This window comes from Ursus maritimus, unplaced genomic scaffold (assembly GCF_017311325.1).
Source record: "Ursus maritimus isolate PB19 unplaced genomic scaffold, ASM1731132v1 scaffold_7, whole genome shotgun sequence".
NCBI lineage: Eukaryota > Metazoa > Chordata > Mammalia > Carnivora > Ursidae > Ursus > Ursus maritimus.
The window spans coordinates 39696806-39707515 of NW_024426885.1; the positions used below are offsets into that span (position 1 = coordinate 39696806).

The 10710-nt window shown below is 47.6% G+C and overlaps 1 protein-coding gene across 1 annotated transcript in view; it reads left to right on the plus strand.

The window, feature by feature from the left end:
* The window catches only part of TMEM273 (transmembrane protein 273), a 41087-nt gene extending 39943 nt beyond the window's left edge, over positions 1 to 1144 (plus strand). The window contains exon 7 of the transcript XR_005833191.1: positions 940 to 1144. The gene's annotated coding sequence lies outside the window, so the exon portion shown is untranslated. The remainder of the gene's footprint in view (positions 1 to 939) is intronic.
* Positions 1145 to 10710: the final 9566 nt, after the last annotated feature.

Genomic DNA, 10710 nt, shown 5'->3' on the forward strand with positions numbered 1-10710 from the left:
GGAAAGATGATACGGTGAAACAGATAAAGGGGTTTAAGCACACTTATCGTGATGAGCACTGAGAAATGTATAGACGTGTGGAATACTTGAATTAAAAAAAGAAGGAAAAAAAAAAAAGAGAAGATGGGTGCCAGCCAGGATGGGCACGCTACGGCTTCAGGGGGCTTCCCCCCTTTCAGTGGCTTCCTACGTGAGGATGGCAATGACTCACCTGGATGAGGGAAGGGACGGTGAGGAAGGGGAGGAGGGGCAGACACAGTGCCGCGGTGGCTCATACCTGGAGCCTGCAGGCCGGGCTGGTCGTGCCCTCAGACTGCATCTGGGGCTCGAAAGGAACCCCGCCACTGTCTCCCCGGAGCTGAGCGGGCAGCCTGAGTCTGTGCTCTAAGAGCAATGAGGGCAAACAACCAAAGGTCATACTTCAGGCCAAGGCCAAGGCCAAGAGAGAAAACTTCAGTGCGGTGTAACTTCTAAGCCTCAGCTGTTGTGCGGGAGATCAGTGAGGCACTTTGTCTCCCAAAGGGAAATGTCTCTTTAAATTAATGATAATTTATAATACGTGCTTAGTGTTTGCCGGGCACAATTTTAACGAAGCGTCGTAAAGCCGCCTTAGCCTTTACGGGGTGGAAGCGATGCCAAGGCTCACACCAGCGTTGTCAGGGGCTCAGGGGCTCGGGAGTGGTGCACGGCGGAGGCTTGGGCTGGGGCCGGTGTCCAGAGGGGCGGGGAGGGCCACGGGGAGGACCCGGGGAGGACGCCAGGGCCACTGACGACAGCCCGGCTTGCCGTGGTGGGGAAAGCCTGCGCTCTGCACATGCGCGTGGGCCCCGGTTCAGATGTCTGCTCTGCAGTCCGCAGCCATCTGACCTTGGGCAGGTTGGAAAACGGGAGCGGGACGGGGCTGGGTGGCAGCGGTGGCAGCCGTGGTGTCTCCTGCAGGACCACCGTAATCTGAAATGACGAAATGAAACTGCTCTGTGCCTGGCACACAGTTGGCAATAGACAGCAGACTCTTTTCTGTTCCACGAACTTGGGGCCCCGAGAAGACCGAAGAATTCTGGGTGAACTTCTCCTCCAGGCAATTGGAACTGGCTAATTCAGGCCTCCAAGCGCCGAAGCCCATCACACCCAACGTGCCCTGGCTGTGCTAGCCGGGTAGCCTCCCGCCCTGTAGGCTCTGTCCCCCTGGCCCGGCCTGCTTGCCCAGCTGGCTTTCATCAGCCTCTCACTGAGCCACATTTCTGTCTTCCTTTGTCCCTGTTTATGTTGCCTTGCAAACAAATGTCCTGTCTTTCCCACGAGGCTTCTCTCTGGCCAGTTTATTTTAACCGTGTGCAGCCAGGGGCAGGGTTTTGCTCTTCTTCCCAGTCCTGTTTGAGGCACCCACGGAGCCAAACGGTGCCCCTGATCCGGAGGCTGGAGCTGTCCCTGGCCCCGGGACGCCCGCTGGCCCTGGTGTACGGGATCCCAGGGATGGATGGGTAGGAGGCATGGCGCTTTGCAGAATCCTACTTGTGGGCCTGTGTTTTATTTTATTTTTATTTCATGAGGATTTAAATAAAGCTAGAAGTAAGTGACTGCTTGTTGTCTTACGTGTTTATTGCACAAAAATTAGAAAATAGGGCGCCTGGGTGGCACAGCGGTTAAGCGTCTGCCTTCGGCTCAGGGCGTGATCCCGGCGTTCTGGGATCGAGCCCCACATCAGGCTCCTCTGCTATGAGCCTGCTTCTTCCTCTCCCACTCCCTCTGCTTGTGTTCCCTCTCTCGCTGGCTGTCTCTATCTCTGTCGAATAAATAAATAAAACCTTTAAAAAAAAATTAGAAAATAAACAAAAGGATAAGAGAACCCTCTTGCCAAAGAGAAATGTTGCTACACTTTGGCCGTGTCATTCCAGACTTCGCTGTGTTTTGCACCACTAGTGTGATCCGGTGTGTGTTTTTACTCACTACGCTGTGAACATACATTCTGCTTTCCTCATGAATGGCATTGTATTTCTTCGTTCAGTTGTCCCACAGTTTATTTAACCCAGGGCTTCTCGAACTTTGTTAGGCACCCAAATCAGTCGCAGGGAGGCCTTATTTAAGCACAGAGTGCTGACCCACACTGGAGCCGAGCCCAGGAATTTGGAGTTCTAACAAATTCCCGGAGGAGGCTGATGGAACCCGATCAGTTTAGCCGAAACTCCTTGCTCGGGACACAGGCCCCTTTGGAGTTCGTGAGTGTAAATGACACGTGGTAAAAATGGGCCAGCAACACCTTGGGCATACCCCTCCTTAAGGAGAAATCTCTGAAAGCAGGTTGCCAGGACAGATGGTATCACGGGCCTCAAGTTGTTGCTACGTATTGCCAGAAAATTGGTCTTATTTCTTTTTCCACCAGAGTCTACCAGTCCTGGAGTTTGTATTTATTTCTCCTCCTCCTCCTCTGCCTCCTCCCCCTTTTCTAAATAAAATGTTCCCACCACATGTAGCTAGTCTAGCCGAGAAAGCTAGGTTCCTGTCCCACAGGCTGTGTGAACTCAGAAAACCTCCCTTCCTCATCTGAGGCTTGGTTTCTTCATCTATTAGAGGGGAAAGAATACTCCTTTGCCCCATTCCTGGGTTGCTGTGAGAATCATAAAATGATGAAAGAGACTGCCCTTTCTAAATTGTGACCCATGTGCAGATGGGAGGGTCCTGAGCTCTTCCCAGAAGGATTAAGACACAACCTGTATATATGAGTCTATTTCTGGTTTTCATTTGTTCGTTTGTGTGTTTTTAGATTCCACATAAAGTGAAATCATATAGTATTTACCTTTTTCTGTCTGACTTTTTTCACTTAGCATAATACCTTCTAGGTCTATCCATGTTGTCCATCTTGAATGGCAAGCTCTCTTTTTTCTGGCTGCATAATATTCCACTGAATATATATACACCACATCTTCTTTACCCATCAATGGACACTTGGGTCGCTTTCATATCTTGGTTATTGTAAATAATGCTGTAATAAACCAGGGAACAAACTGGTGATCTCTAGAGGGGAGGGAGTCAGGGGATGGGCAAAATAGGTGAAGGGGATTAAGAGGTACAAACTTCCAGTTATAAAATAAATAAGTTATGTGGATGAAAAATACAGCATAGGGAATACAGTCAGTAATATTGGAATAGATTTGTATGGTGACAGACAGTAACCACACCTGTCTTGGTGAGCATTGTATAATGTATATAATTATTGAATCATTATGTTACACACCTGAAAATAATATATTTTATGTCAACTATATTTCAATAAAAAATTACTTACTTAAGTAATTAAAAAAGATATAGCCTATAGTGTGGAAAGTTCTGGAAGGTTAGAGAGACTGGGGAAAGTTGCCTAACAGGGGCTTGTCTTCACAGCCAGGGCTGTGGGTTCCACCAGTTGCCAGCAAGAGCCCCCAGTGGTATGGTGGTCAATGATCAACAACCCACTTGCTGACTGGGGTGATGGAGGGGTGGGAGAGGAGAGGCCTTGATTTTAGCCTTTGCCAATTACCACCACGAAACTGCTTCCTTCACGACCTCTTGCAAGCTGCCAGTGTGTCATAAAACTGAGTAAAATAATTAGGAATTGATGAGTTTTAAGTATTTATTACTTTTGTGCTTAATATAATTTATTTGTCAGTTTATATGAGTTTAATTTTGATAAGGACTGTGTTTAACAACTGGCTTGCAAAAAGTTCTTGAAAGATTTAACAATCGGCGCTCTCTAGCCAGAACTGGGTGGCCTTGGCACACCATTGGATGCCCGTCTTGTCAATGAACTCATTAAAAATGCAAGTCACTTTTTCAGCTTTATGCAGGAGTAATGCATGGTTATGCCAGGTTCACCTTGTACATTCAACTGAGGGCTACACACCGGCAATCTGAATTATTTTGGTTTTGGCATTTATATATAAAATAGCCCAGTATGAGTCAGGTGTAGCAAGGACTGAGATTTGGGGTCCTGCTAAGACATCTCTCTGGCTCTCGTGCAGTGCAGCCAAGCTCCCCCCGCACGTCTCTCGTGCAGAGAGAAAGCCGGCAATTTGGGGAAGCGTGCTTTGTTTCCAGAACCTCATCAGTAAGGTCTTGAGAGATCAATTTTCAATTGCTGCTGTTCTTGCCTTTTAATTATCTTCGTCGGGCTTTATTGTGATCAATTTAATTTGTTGTGGGTTGGGGGTTGAGTCCTACAGTGTGCCTGCTCCTTACCACAGTACTAATGTTTGCGACCTGGAATTTTCTAATAAGCCCACTTGCATTTGGGTATACTTTGTGATTCAAATATGAGCCTTCATACCTCTTTCACTAAGACAGGTAAACAATATAACTAATTTTTTTTTTGGCCTGTACAGTGATATTTCACCATCCATAATGTGCCACTGCCTGTGAATCTGTGCCATGTAAATAGCCTGTTAGGTGTTGTATCCAATGAAATAATAATACATTTGCTGGGTTATCGTTTTAAAGAAACGGGGGAATTCAAATTTGGGGGAATCGTTTTAAAACTATAAATCAAAATTGAAATAATATACAGATGCTTGTAGACTCCTCCTATAAGTAATAAATAATTCATATGTGCTCGCCTCTGATCCTTATCAGGGTTGTTGAATTTCTGGCAGCTGAGGGGGACTTGGGATGGCTTCTGAGAAGAGTTGTCTTTCCCTTGTGAAGTGAGCCAAGTGAAGCTGACCTCCTTCTCACTGACACCGACAGGACTTCTCTCTCCTCCCCAGGAGTGGGTGCCCACAGTGCCCGTGATGCTGGCTGGTTTAGGCGATGGGGGTCAGATGTGAGATGCACGTCTCCAGCCACCATCCGTCCATTCCCCGTGTACTGTGGGGATGCTGGAGCCCAGTTCTGCCCCCCTGGAGCCAACTGCCCTGACCGTGAGCTCCTCGCATTTCACCAACCTGACTAGGATGATCCCATGCAGCCGGGGGTCCCTAAGAGCCAGACCTCCCTCTGTGAGCAAAGCCGGATGGGATCCTGGGAATGCAAAGTGTGGTTCAATATTTTGAAAGTCCAGAAATGTAATACACCACATTAATAGAATGAAGGGAAAACACCCCACATAATCACGTCAGTTGATGCAGAAAAAGCATTAGACAAAAATCAACATCCTTTCACGATAAAAGCACTCAATAAACTAGGATTCAAAGGGAACTTCTTCAACATAAAAAAGACCATTTATAAAAGCCCACAGCTAACAACATTCTCAATGGCGAAAGGCTGACAGCTTTCCCTGAAGATAAGAAACAAGACAAGGATGCTGGCTTTCCGCACTTTGGTTCAGCGTAGATGGAAATTCTTGCCAGGGCGATTTGGAAAGAGAATGAAATAAAAGGCAACCAGATTGAAAGGGAAGAAGCAAAACTGTATTTGCAGATGACATGATCTTATGAACTCCTAAAGAGTTCATGAAAAAAAAATTAGGATTAATAAAAATCAGCAAAGTTGAATAAAAAAGTTGTATTTCTGTACAATAATAAGGAACAACTTGAAAAAGATGTTGAGAAAACAGCTGCATTTACATAGCATCAAAAAGAATAAAATATTTGGGAATGAATCTAACCAACGAAAGGCAAGAAAAGTGAAACTAAAAGCCTCCCGCCCCAACGTGGAGGGGGCTGGAGCCAGTCTCACTGGCCCGAAGGGGTCCAGCTGGCAGCCGACTGGTGTGGTTGAACACAGTGCCTCACATTCAGGCCCCTAAGTCTTAGCCTCAGGTTCCTTTCTGGGAAAATTTCCCATAGGACTTTCACATAGCCTAACTCGGCCTTCCCAGAAATCATTCTGGAAGGCCTGGGATCAAGCTCCAGGGCCTTTGGGTGGTGTGTCAGGGAAGGGACAGTGGCTGGCCTCTCCTAGGACACCTTTTGCATCCATTAAGCAACTGTATCATCTCACAGAAGACACTTTCTCTGATGGACGGGATGGGAAGAAGCCAGTCTGAAGATGAGGGTCTGCACTAGCCCTTCTAATTGTGGGGATGGAAATAAAACATTCCAGTTATCTGTGAGCATAAACGCTGCTTGTCAGTGGGAATTGCAAATGCCTTGGATGTGAGCTGAAGGCTGAATGGAGTAAGCCCGGGACACTTAGATATCATGGTGACTTTTGGCCTTTGGGGTTCTGGGATCTCACCTTCCACGTTGGAGCTATGCTTCCAGAAGGTTCTTCAGTAGGAGTTAGCAACTGGTGGCCTGAGAGCTGTGTCCAGGGTGGCCTATGGCCAGCATATTTTGGACAAAGAGAGAGGGAAGACCCAGCCCTTTCCCCAGAGCTCCCAGTGTGGCTAAGAACATGCATGAGGAGTGGCCAGCTGCCAGGATCCTGGAGCTCCTGGGTCATCATGTACGTGGCCTCCAACTGGGCTGTCCTTCCTACTAGCTGAAATCACCCTTCCAAGGAAGCATATGTTGGAAGAAGACACTTCTGCATCCAGAAGTCTCGTTGAACATTCGAGATCCCATGGAGCCAGAACCAGGCAGGAAGGAGGCAGGGCTCTGGGGCCTGGAGCACAGCCACGGCCATGCCCGAGGGCCCAGCCCGAAGGGTATCCCCCTCCCTGCTCTCTGATGACAGAGAAGGCCCGGGCTATTTGTGTGGGCGGCCTGAGGTTAAAGTCAAAACCCCGAGACAGCTCCAAACCAACCATGGAGAAGGAGCAGCCTGTCATTAAGGCTGAAGGGGAAAAAAAAAAAAAAAAAATCAAAACTCCCTTCCCCACTTGCTTGGGGAGCCTGAGGAAGAGTTCTTCATATTACATTTCTCTGCGGCTGAGTTTTTCGTTACGTGGTCCACTGACTCACTTCTTTTTAAATAGTTACAAGAAGCAACAGAAAATGATCTCAAAAGAGAGTACTTCCTTACTGGAATCCTCAAAGGGTCAGATATCTTCTGGCATTTTCTCTGCAATATTGGCACAGGACGGAGGTCATCAATAATTCCTGGGGACTGACCTTCCCCAGGACAAACTCCCCACTCTGGAGCCCACCCTGCGCCTGGCCGGCAGCATCTCGGGCGGCCCCCTGCTTTTCTCCTGCCTTTGGGGGTTAAGTCTGATCAGAGGAGTTCTTTGGGGGGTCGTGGCAAGGTGGTGGGTACTGCCTCGAGGGGCCCTATTTTCCAGCATGAAGAGAAGAGCGTTGCCTGCTTAAAACATTCCTATAGCAGCGGGGCCACAGAAGTGTCATGACTGATGCCCCGCCCCCCGGCAACGTCAGGCTCCTCGGCCAGGCGGACAGGCAGTTTCTGGACACTCGTGGGCTCTGGGGTGAATGATCGGACTCTCCCTGTCGTGTAGATTGTGGAGTTAGAAGGGAAGGGAAAGGAGAAGCGGCGTCTCTGCTTCCTGCCATGCCCGTGGCTGGTCTGTTTCCTGTTAGCCTTTTCTCGGCTGAGAAAAACAGAGGCTGGGAAGAGTAGATTTTGGAAGAAAAGTTAAGCCTGGAAAACACTCCAGGCCTTCTTGACGAGGTTTAGGGCTGACATGCGATGTGTGAAGTGAGTTGGCCGGGACTCAGAGCTCTGAGAAAATGCTGTGTCGGTCCTTTTGGGGTTTTGTGCACCAACCCTGCTGGCCCCAGCCGTGGAGCACGGAAGTTCTTGGCAAGGCTGGAGAACCAGCTGGAAAACTTCAGGGCCTGGGACATAGTGGGCTGGGCGGGCCTGGGCCTTAACCATTCTTCTTTTCCCTGGGGGAGGGCAGGAACCCTGTATGGGTGGCCTTCCTGAGCTAAATAGGGGCATGGAGCGGGGGGAGGGGCTGGGAAAGAGGGCCTTCCTGTGGACCCAAGGCAGCCAGAGGCCAGCGGGGGTGAAGGCTATTCGCACACCTTTGGTGGGGCTTTGCTCTAAGCCACCTGCTGGGAAGTGGGCCCGCAGGAAACAGCATTAGGGCAGCAGGGCAAAGCAGCCCTGCCTCCCGCTATCCCTCCTGCCCGTGCCTCGCCCAGCCCCTCTGAGCTTCAGGCTCCCTCTGGGAAGGACGGTTAATGATGCCTATCTGGCAGGATTATCGAGGAGATTAAGAAGAACATATGTCGATTCCACGGGAATAAAGGAACTGTCTCCTGTGACTCTGGGAAACAGTGTTTTGAGTAGAAAAAGGAAGGTTAAATACAAAAGCAACTATATATAAACTCTGTAATATAGTTAGTAAAGTAGTTTCCCAGAAGGTTCAGGTTAACAACTCTGAAACTGCTGTATGTGAATACGGGGGGTAAGCAAACACGTGAATGGATGACAACTCCTATTGTCCTTGCGGAACCGCAGAGCTCCCCACCAGGACAGCAAGTACGCTACAGAAGACGGTCAAGGAGCTGTTGGAACCAGATGCACTTAAACATTACAAGGAAAATCAGTCTGTTGAACTATGATGGCCCTGTAACAAATTGCTCCCCAATCTTGTAAAAGATGGATCTTTTGCTATGCTCACGGTTTCTGAGGGTCAGGAATTCAGGCGGGACAGATGGCTGGATTCGGAGGGCATGGCTAGCGTCTGTTCTGAGATGTGTGGGGACCCAGCTGGAAAATTCTAAAGGCTAGATGGCAGAATCATCCGAGGGTTCATTCACTCGCCCATCTTCTGGTTGGCTGGGACCTTTGTCAGGGCTGTTGGCTGGAACACCTCCATGTGGCCTGGGCTTCCTCGCAACGTGGTGGCTGAATCCAAAGGAAAGTACAAAGAGAGAAACAGAGAGACAGAGAGAGGGAACCAGGAGGAAGTCCTATTGTCTTTTATGACCCAGCCTTGAGAGTCTGGAAGCATCTCTCCCTGTCTTTATTGGTGTAGGCGGCTACAAAGTCCACCCTGCTTCCCGAAGAGGGAGCCCATCTCTGTGGGGCAGTGTCGACTTCATGTTGTAAGACAAGCATGTGGGATGGGAGATAGACCAGTGTGGCCATCTCTGGAAAATATAATCTCCTACAGCCCCATCTAATCTCTCTCCCTCTTCCCGAGGCATGTGATTATCTTCAGATGTCCTCTACGCTTTTGCACGCATGGACAACAAAGACTCGGTGTAGGGCTTTTGTGGGAGGGTGCAGCACATTTAATTTTCACTTAAGTGGAATTCCCTTGCATTTTGCTTTTTGCACTTTACATGAATTCGCTTATTAGCACATGTAGATCTCTCTTTTTTGTGGTAATATAGTATTCCACAGTTTGGTTATGGTGTAATTTTTGTAACTCTTTTTTCTTTTGATGGATCTTTGAAATGTTTCCTTCTCCCCCCCTTATAAATAACATTGCAATAAATATTTCTCTAGGTGTTATTTCATGCACATAGCACAAAATGTGAACATTTCCCAGGAATGAGATGGATGAGTAAAGAGCTGAGTGAAAGAACACGCCCACTTTTAATTGCAATGGGTGCTCTCCAGTTTCCTGGGAGAAAGGCAGGTATGCAGTTAGCAGGAGAGTAGCACAGTGTTCACTTCTTTACGTCCTCACTATCCCTGAGAACTGTCAGTCTTCCCCATTCTTGTCTTAGGGGCAAACGTAATACACTGCCCATCATGTGTTTTTAATTTGTAGTTTCCTCATTATAGTTAGGTCGAGTTGGGCTGAACATCTCCTCTGTTTCTCAGCCATCTGCATTCCTTCTCCTGGGAATTGCTTGTTCATTTCCTTCACTGAGCTGCTCATAGCCGTTTCACTAAAAAGCAGAGAAATGCAAATTGAAACAATGAGGTTTTTTTTAAGCGATGAAGTTAAAAAAAGATGACAAAGATTCCCGAAGCTTGTGATGATTGATATCCCTTGAGTTCAGAAAAACCACCCTACAATTAGGGTGTTAACTTATATTTTTTTCTACGCCCTTTTAATTAAAACACAACCCTAGTACCATATGAAAATATTCCTAGTTGTTTTGTATGAGGTGAGACCGATGGTGGTTAAAAAAAAAATTGCAAATAAAAATTTTCAGCATCACTTATTGCCTGAGTCTTCTTTTCCTCCCTGACTTTTGTTATTTGCTTTCTCTCTTAAAAATTCAAATACAGAGGAACGCTTGGGTGGCCTAGTTGGTTAAGCGTCCGACTCTTGAGTTTGACTCAGGTCATGATCTCAGGGTCATGGGATCAAGCCCTGGGTCAGGCTTGAAGCTCAGCGGAGAGTTTGCTGGAGATTCTCTCTCTCTCTCCCCTTCTGCCCCTCCCCCTGCTCTTGCATGCTTTCTCTCTTTCTTTAATAAATAAAATCTTAGGAAAATTCAAATATATAATGTGATCTTTTTCTGGACTACTGTTATCTTCCATTGCTCTACTTATTTTTTTGTGTTGGTACCCCCGTATTTTTAAAAGACAAGCCTCTGGATTTATTTGATAAGAGAGAGCACAATTACAGTATTTCCTCTTTCCGCCAGGGAACATTGTGTCTTTGTAGGTACAAGTGTGACTTCTCATCACTCTGTAAAGCTCTGTGTTGTTCTCCTTCACGCAGTGGCCTTTTATTCTGGAGAGGAGTATATTCACCTAGGTCCTGGCTGTGTGGGCGGTGTTCGGGTTACTTCTGGAATATAGGGCTTATTTCCGATCCATTACCTTTCCGAGCTGTTTAGATTTGGGGATGCTGAGGCATAGAGTTGGTGACGCCGAGCAGAGGTGAGAGGGAAATGGAGAGAAGTGTTTTAGAGGAAGTATGTTCCAACAGGAAGACCTCCGGGAGCAGAGAGAGGTGGCAGGCCGGAAGGCGTGCCAGAG